The following is an 8,968-nucleotide window of genomic DNA, read 5'->3' as shown; positions in this document are numbered from 1 at the left end:
TTTTTTTTAAATGGATGGGCCTAAGCCCAGTCTGCTGTAATTCAACTACATCATAAGTGGGCATTTTGGTCCTGCAATGCCTCTCCCATTGCCAAGATTTCAGTCAGTCCAAATAATGTCAATGTTTATGAGCCCACCCCCATTTGTTTTTCTGCACCACCAACACATAAAAGAAAGTCCTGGAACTGCATATTGGAGAGCTCCCTTCTCGGTAGGAGACTTGAACATGAGCTTGGGCTACCAGGCTGTTAAGCTCTTGAGAAGCAAAAATAATAAAGTTTCATCTCACATACTTCACATATGTTATCGAGAGAGACCAGTCCCTGGAAAAGGACATGATGCTTAGTAAAGTAGAAGGGCTGCCGAAAAGAAAAAAGCCCTCCAAGAGATGGATTGAAAGAGTGGCCACAATAACGGGTTCAAACATAGGAACGATTGTGAGGCTGGTACAGGACCAGTCAGTGTTTCACTCTGGGCGCTCTCTGAGTTGATTCTTGGAACAAACTCAAGGGGACCTGACAACAACAACATGTATCTGCAAGAGGTGCCCTGGTGGTACTATCAGGCAAGCACTACACTGCTAGCTGCAAGGTTGTTATTGTTAAGTGCCATCCGGCTGGTTCTGACTCAGAGTGACCTTATCCACACAGAATGAAACAATGCCAGGTCCTGCGCCATCCTCATAATTGTTCTAATGTGTGAGTCCATTGTTGTAGCCACTGTGTCCATCCGCCGTGTTGAGGGCCTTCCTCTCTTTCAGTGCCCTTCCACTTGACCAGCATCACGTCCTGCTCCAGGGACTGGTCTCTCCTGACAACATGAAACCAGTCACACCTCTAAGGAGCATTCCGGTTGTACTTCTTTCAAGACACATTTGTTTGTTCTCTTAGCAGTCCATTTCTTCACTGGCACGAGAATCCAAATGCAGCGACTCTTCTCCAGTCTTCCTTCTTCAATGTCCAACTTTCATATAGATCGCAGGTATTTTATACCACGGCTTGGAACCACAGGTAAGAGAATCAAACCCACCACTCAGGAAAAAATCAGGAGACATGTGAAGGTATCCTCTCATGTAATGATGTATGGCATCAGCAACCCTGTATGGGGTCAATAGGAATTGGAATTGACTCAATGGCTTAGGTGGTGTGCTAGTCTGGGTTGACTAGAGAAACAAATCCAGAGACACTCAAATGTGTCTGAGAGAGAACTTTATATCAAGGAGCAATTGTATATGGAGAAAACATCCCATCCCACTCCAGATCAAGTCCATAAGCCCAATCTTAGCCCATGTGTCCAATTCCAGTTTATAAATTCCTCTTCAGATTCACACAACCCATTCAAGGAATGCAGGAGATCACAGGCCAGTGGGTGGAAAGACTTGTGGATCCAGTGGTAGTGGAACATCTCAGCACTGGCATGGGTCTCCACATAGCCCCTCCAGCTCCAGGGCTCTGGCTCCATCAGAGTGTCTCCATGAGGCTTGTTGACAGGAATACGAAGCAGGGAATCTGTGTGTCCCACCTCCTGGGAGGAAGACAGGAGTTTCCAGAATCCACAGGAAAAGCCAATGCCCACACAGAGGCATTATTAGCTATGAACTGATTGACAGGCTAGACTCCATCCCTTTGAAGCTCACAGGGGATTATGCAACCACCCTAGGTAGTTTGGGTTGAATTTGGTTTTGCTTTTTAAATGTATCTGCAAAGGACCCCTGGTGGCCCTGTGGGGTAGGTGCTGGGCTGCAAACCCCAAAGGTTGACGGTTCAAATCCAGCAACCTCTCCACAGGCAAAAGACAAATCTGTCTGTTCCTGTAAAGATTTACAGCCTCAGAACCCCTATATTCTGTTATATGTCTGATTTCTATGAGTCAGAACCTACCTGATGGAACCTAGCAACAACTCACTTGTGAAATCGATTGATCTCCTTGCAGCCTCTCGCACCCACTTGGAAGTGTTGAGCACAAGGAAAATGGTCGGGACATGGTATAAGAAGGGCCCAATGATTTTCTCAGCTTAGAAAACACATCTCATAGTTTTCCCCAGAAGCAAGGGGTCCTTGATAGCTAATGCTTCCGTTCCAATGTTAAATCAGTCTGTCTTCTCTGAAATAAATGATGCTCATCTGTAAGATTCAATCCTTGACTTGCCTCATATCCCTCTGAAATTTTTGGCAAGAACTCAAATCAGATCTAACGACAGCTTGTCTGACCCCCAGATACATGACTGATCCAATCTCTTTTTATCGTATATCAGAATGATTTTTTCCCTTAAACCTTAGTCCAATGATTCTGTTATAAAGTAAATGAATGTGAGCAGGCCAAGATCCTGAGTGTGTCAAGAGGTTATGATAGTGTCCGGTGACCAAATGCTCACAGAAAAAATTTAGGATCCTGGACCACTGTATTTTATCCTACATTATGGGCTGCCTCTCCCCTCTACCCTCCATCCTTTCCAGGCCACCCCCAGGCTTCTCCATTTCCCACAGATACTCGGCTGTGCACGGATCCAATGAACTAGGTGAATTGCAGAAAATGTGAGCACTGAATGGTTCCTGAGGATTTTTTTCTTCACAGTCTTGACCACTATGATGTGGTCTTAAAGGATAAAGCTTCCCCCAGCTTCTCTTCCTGGAAGTCAATCAGCTTAATACAACAGTCAGGCATAGGTGGGAATGCTCTAGGATGAAGAAGACAATGGGCACACACAGAACATCTGAGGGACCTTCCAGGAGGGTCTACAAAGTCTCAAGGCAGCCCCACACCTATGGTAAAGTCCGTTTCTCAAATGTTTGTATGCCCCTGACTGCAGTGACGGCAAAATGCACCCCGATTAAATAGCTTACCACAATGCTGGGGATATGCCATTTATCTCATCTCAGCATTCAGATTAAAGGAAGTTTTTGTTGAATCTGGTTTTACTAGTCTGATTGATTTGAGATACAACAAAACTTCATTTTAGAAAAGCGATATGCCAAATTCTTAAGCTCTGTCCGTCTTTCCTACTGTGGTGCTTGTGTGTTGCTGTGATACTGGAAGTTCTGCCAGTGGTCTTTCAAAGACCAGCAGAGGCACTCCTGGTGAACAGGTTTTAGTAGAGCTTCCAGACAAAGGCAAGCTAAAAAGAAAAGCCCAGCTATCTACTTCTGAAAACGAACTGATGTAAACTGCATCACAATAAATTTTGGTCCAAAAATAAATTTTGGTCCCAAACCGTGAGGCACTAACACAATAGTCACAACAATGACTCAAACGTACCGATGACTATGGAGATAGCATAGAATCAAGCAACATTTCATTCCATTATAGACAAGCTTACCCTGAGTCACAACCTAATAAAAAAATCTCTGAGAGGCAGCACAACACAGAACGGAGGACACGGGTTTTTACATCAACAGATCTGGGTTCATGTCTCCTGACCTGTCTCTTATCCACTTTGTGACTTTATACCAGGTGTTTAACTACCCTGAGCCTCAGTTTCCTCATTACCAAATTAGAATAATTTGGTGTAAGAAGTAAATCAAATAATACTTCTACCTTGCCCAACCCAACACTTGACAAAGAAGAACCTTGGTAAATGTTAGAAATGATGGTCATAATGATGATGGTGGTAATGATGATGATAGTGGTGGTGTGGTGGTGATGAGAATGAGAATGGTGGTGGTGGTGGTGGTGGTGGTGGCAGTGAAGGTGATCACAGTGGTGGTGATGATGTGGAGAGTAATGATGGTGGTGGTGGTGGTGGAGATAATGAGGGTGATAATGATGGTGGTAGTGGCAATGATGATGAGGAAGAGAGTAGTAATGATAGTGAAGGACGAAGAAGGGGAGCCACATCCAGAAGCCACTGCTGCCCATTCCTGAGACTTGAGTCCTGACTCTTTTTTTTAATTATTATTAATCATTTTATTGGGGGGTTACAGCTCTTATCACAATCCATACATACATCCATTGTGTCAAGTACATTTTTACATGTGTTGCCATTATCATTTTCAAAACATTGTCTTTCTACTTGAGCCCTTGGTATCAGCTCATTTCTCCCTCTCCCCCACCCTCCCTCTCTCTTGAACCCTTGATAATTTATAAGTTTGTTGTTGTTTTGTTTTTTTTCATGTATTACACCAACCATTATCTCTCTTCATCCACTTTTCTGTAGTTCATCCCCCTGGAAAAGGGTTATGTGTAGATCATTGTGATCAGTGTTCCCCATTTCTCTCCCCACCTTCCCCCTGCCCTCCTGGTATCTCTGCTCTCATTATTGGTCCTGAGGAGTTTATCTGTCCTGAATTTCCTGGGTTGCAAGCTCTTATCTGTACCATACTCTGGTCTAATCTGACTTGCAAGGTAGAATTGGGGTCATGATAGTTGGGGGGAGGAAGCATTAAAGAACTAGAGGAAAATTGTATGTTTCATCGGTGCTATTCTGCACCCTGCCTGGCTAGCCACTTCCTTGTGACCCTTCTGTAAGGGGATGCCTGACTAACTCTTTAACTCATCTGCAGACTGTCAACCCAGATGGTACCCTTTAAGATTCCTGCTTCCGGTGCCATTGTGTGTGAGATTTATCCCCACACCCTCTTGAACCTGGGTTTATTTAATCAACCTCCTGAAGTCACTGCTCAAACCATGAACTTTTATAGTTGGAGAAGCCTATGTGAGTGTCAAACAACCACCAATTCTGAATCAGAAAGAGGATAGGGCAGGGGGTCAAGGAGAGAGATTTTGCATACAGAGAGAGAGGAATAATAATATGCACGCAATCCTCGCCAACAAGTCATTCTTCCCAGGGCAGTTTTCCACCAGCACAATGCATAAGTGAATCAAAGCCAGCTCTCACCAGGTCACCCCAGACCTCCTCCCCCAGAGCAGGTGTTACATTCTAGCCCTCTGAGAAGCTCCCTGAACTCTGAAGGTGTCCAAGATTTCTCAGCTGCCTGAGGCATGGGACCCTACCTCCCTACAATATTGTAAGAATGAATCTCTGTCATCTGATTCGTATTTGGGTTAACAGCTGCTCACAGCACTAGGACTCTTAAAATCAGGTACCCTGGCAGTTGGGGTGGGAGAGAATGACTAGTGGAAGATTAAGGGTGAGCCTGCTCTGAAGAAGTAGGAGCAATAATGCTGCCACGTGGAAAATAACCCACCCTGGTTCCCAGAAGCTGGGGCAGTAGCTCAAGGCAGAAAAATGGCAATAATTATAGTGCTTGGGAGCTGACAGCATGCATAAATCTGGTGCATTAAGCCTGGCCCATGGATTCCCTTTCCAAATCTCATTTCAGACCCATCCTCGCTGAGAGCTGGAATCCCTCTTTCTGCCCAGAGATGGCAGGTACAGGAAGACACCTAGGGCAGAGGACCTGGGCTCTCACCTGCTTGGCTGAAATGGTATCTTCCTGCATCCTTCAGGTCAGGCCTTCCTGGGATTCCAGGAGTCAGAGTCCAGCAATCCTAAATAGTGACGTAAACAACCTAATCTTTACTCAGACCCCTGAGGAAATGGCAAAACAGCACAGTGCATTCTCAGGGCACCCTTTTAAGGTCCTTTGCTTATAATCAGTCTATCCCTCTACACCACCTCTTTCCCTCCCCCAGCTGTTGGTAACCCGACTCCTGCTGACCCCACTGGTGTCAACATAGACCTCGGCTCCAGAGGGTTTTCCGTGGCTGTGTTGTTTTATTTTTGAAGTATTTCCACGCCTTTCTTCCGCGACTCCTCTGGGGGACACAAATCTACAGGCTTTTCATTAGCAACTGAGCCAGTGAACTGTCTGTGCTGCACCCCCCCTCACCCCACCCCCCACCCCCGCCGAGCTCCCTCCCCCCCACCCCCAGCTGTTGTTGTTGGATGCCATGGAATCTGTTCCAACTCATACCAATCCTGTGTACAATAGAACCCAACACCACCTGGCCCTGCGCGACTCCCACACTTCCTACGCTTGAGCCCAGTGTTGCAGCCACGGTGTCGATCCATGTTGTGGAGGGCCTTCCTCTTTTTCGCTGCCCTCCACTTTACCAAGCAGGATGTCCTTCTCCAGGGACTGGTCCGTCTCTCCGGACAATATAGCCAAAGTCCTTCAGACAAAGTCTGGCCATCCTTGCCTCTGAGCAGCATTCTGGCTGTACTTCTTGCCAGACAGATTGGTTTGATTTGTTGGAAGGCCATGGTACTTTCAGTAGTCTTCTTCAGCACCACAATTCAAATGCATCCATTCTTCAGTCTCCCGTAGTCAGTGTCCAACTTGCACATGCATATGAGGCAACATGGGATTAATCCCATGACTTAGATCAGGCACACCTTAGTCCTCAAAGTGACACCCTTGTTTTCCAACACTTTATAGAGGGCTTGTGCAGCAGAGTTACCCAATGCAATGTGTCAACTGAAGAATGTGTCTCTTTTGACAATAGCTCTCCACCACTAATGCATTGTGGTCTAAAAAGCCAGCCTATACATGTATAATTTCCTTTTCTCAGCAGTGTTTTAAATTCTACATCATTGGCTAAATTAATGATACTATCAATAAAAATACCTTGGGCTCCATGGGGTTGATTTATAATGTTCTCTATCATCAAATAACAATGATGTCTCTAAAGTGAAAAGGGGCTTAATCATAAGCCCTAATCTAAGAATAGTTTGTTCTTATGAAAAGGTCCCACTAGATACTCACCCTCATGAAGAAACCACTGAAGATATGGGTACTACAGCAAAGTGTGGTGAAGAAATCAGATGGTGCCTGGAACTGATCACCTGATTGCTTGCATTTGGATTCAAAATCCAGTGGCTGAAAGGGCTTGTAAAGCACCCACCGGGATGGTATCCCCGAAGGTCCAATGGTCAGCTCTAAAGCCCAGTCATCTATGGCTTTCTTCAGGGACTTCCCTTTTCGGGGGAACTCGGCTCTGGGTCACTTGACCTTGGCATTTCTTTTCAAATCAATCAGACGATGAGAAGCAGTTTTAAAACTTCTTTCAGCACTCTAATTGGGAGCTGTCTTGGGGAAAATCATTACCCTCCGAAGGTGGGTTAAATAATGAATGACTTTTGTCTCAAGCAGGGCTCACTCCCCAGCCCTGGCATCTCCAGGTCAAGCCCTGTCTTGGGCCTCTGGGTTCTGAGACAAACCCAGGCCCAGCCCAGAGGACCGACAGTGTGTACTCTGACCAGAAAATCATTGTAGAATCAAACGCCGTGTTGTTGTCACGGCTAGGCGCCGCCAAATCAGTTTGGACTCCGAGTGATGCTGTGTCCAACTGAAAGAAACGCCGCCCGGTCCTCCGCCATCCTCACAATCGTTCTGCTTGAGCCCATTGTTGCAGCCAAGGAATGATCTCCCTCTTTTTCCCTGTCCTTCTACTTGATCAAGACCGATGCCCTTTTCCAGGGACTGGTCTCTCCTGACAACATGTGCAAAGCATGTGAGTTGCAGGAAAATCCCATGGGCCATTTGAATCAGGAAGGCTGTGCTGTTGGGTGCCATCAAGTTGGACTGTGACTCACCGACACCATGTGACAGAGGAGAAGGGCCCTTGGGGGGTTTTAAGCTGTAGTCTTTATGTCCATCAAGAGGTCACCAGGTCCTCGACCTCAGAGCTATTGGATGGATTCGAATGGCTAACCTTTCCATCATCTGTAGCCAGTGCTTAACCATGCAGCCATTGAGCCACCAAATCCAAAATTCCAATTCAAACTCACAGTGACCCTCTAGGACAGAGTAGAACTGCCTCATGCGGTTTTCCAAGCTGTTTGTCTTTATGGAAGCGGACTAACCACACCTTTCTCCAGCAAGGGGTTGGTAGATCTGAACTGCTGGCCTTTCCATCAGTAGCCGAGCAGCACTTCACCACTGCACCAAAACCAAACCTATTGCCATTAAGTCCATTCCAACCCATGGTCATTCTAGAGGACAGAGTAGAAGGGGCCCACAGGGTTTCAAACTGCCACATCCTTCTCCTTCAGAGTAGCTGGTGGGTACAAACCAGCTCTTTCTAGTTAGTAGCCAAAGGCTTCCCCACTGCACCACCAGGCTTCTTAAATCATGGGTAAGGAGTGACTAGAAGAAGAAGCTGGGAGACGGAAGGGAGCTAACCTAAACTTAGAGAGAAGCAATGACCCACAACCTCTGCTCCCTCCTGATCCACCAAGGGCCTTGCTCACCTTTGTGTCCTCTGTTTGCCTCAGTCTCATTGCCTCCCACTAGCCACTCAGTCCTTAGGAAGACTCGGAAAATGCTAGAGGGAAATGCAATACCGTTAAGACAGTTGTGATTTGAAAAAGAAAAGAAGTGTTGGCGAGTATGTCAGCAACTCATTTATGGATGGTTGGGTTGTAAAATGGTGTGGTCTCTGTGCCAACGCTTGGTGGCTCTGTTAGGTAGCAAGCATAGGGACTGGGGCATCCATTATGCATGCTCAGAGCTTTGAGCTTCTGGCCAGGAAGGGGTGGTACACCTAGGTGGGTGTTACACCTGGACTGGCCCATCGAAGCCAAGGGAATTTGATCCAGCCAATTTGGGTCGACCAGTAGTGTTGGCCACACCTCCCAACGGGCCCCTGAAAAGGCAGAGGTTTTGTTCTGGTGCTCTCTCTCTTTCCCAGCAGCTGCTACACAATGTAGCACAGTCAGGCTGCGGTCCAGAGCGGCCAGGCCGCAGTCCCGCAACTGTGCAGCGGACTGTCTGGCTTGTGTTCCATTTACTGTAGGACCTGAAACCGCTACTATTCTCTGTAAACTCACTGAGATCACAAACCAGGCTTCCACGTGAATTCTTTCTCACGCGGAGCCAAGGACTGAGGTATACTCTCCCCCAGAGACCTAACAGCTCCTCAGAAAAATAAGCATCTAATGAAAATGTTGTTGTTGTTGTTAGGTACCATGGATTCCGTTCCAACCCATAGCGAACCTATGCACCACAGAATGAAACACGACGTGGCCCTGTGCCACCCTCATCACTGGGCTCTTGACCCCAGCCAG

This window comes from Echinops telfairi, unplaced genomic scaffold, assembly GCF_000313985.2.
Source record: "Echinops telfairi isolate 266 unplaced genomic scaffold, ASM31398v2 ScPeMD7_7468;HRSCAF=8506_1, whole genome shotgun sequence".
Classification (NCBI taxonomy): domain Eukaryota; kingdom Metazoa; phylum Chordata; class Mammalia; order Afrosoricida; family Tenrecidae; genus Echinops; species Echinops telfairi.
The sequence above is the reverse complement of the archived record's forward strand: the minus strand, read 5'-3'. Positions refer to the sequence as shown.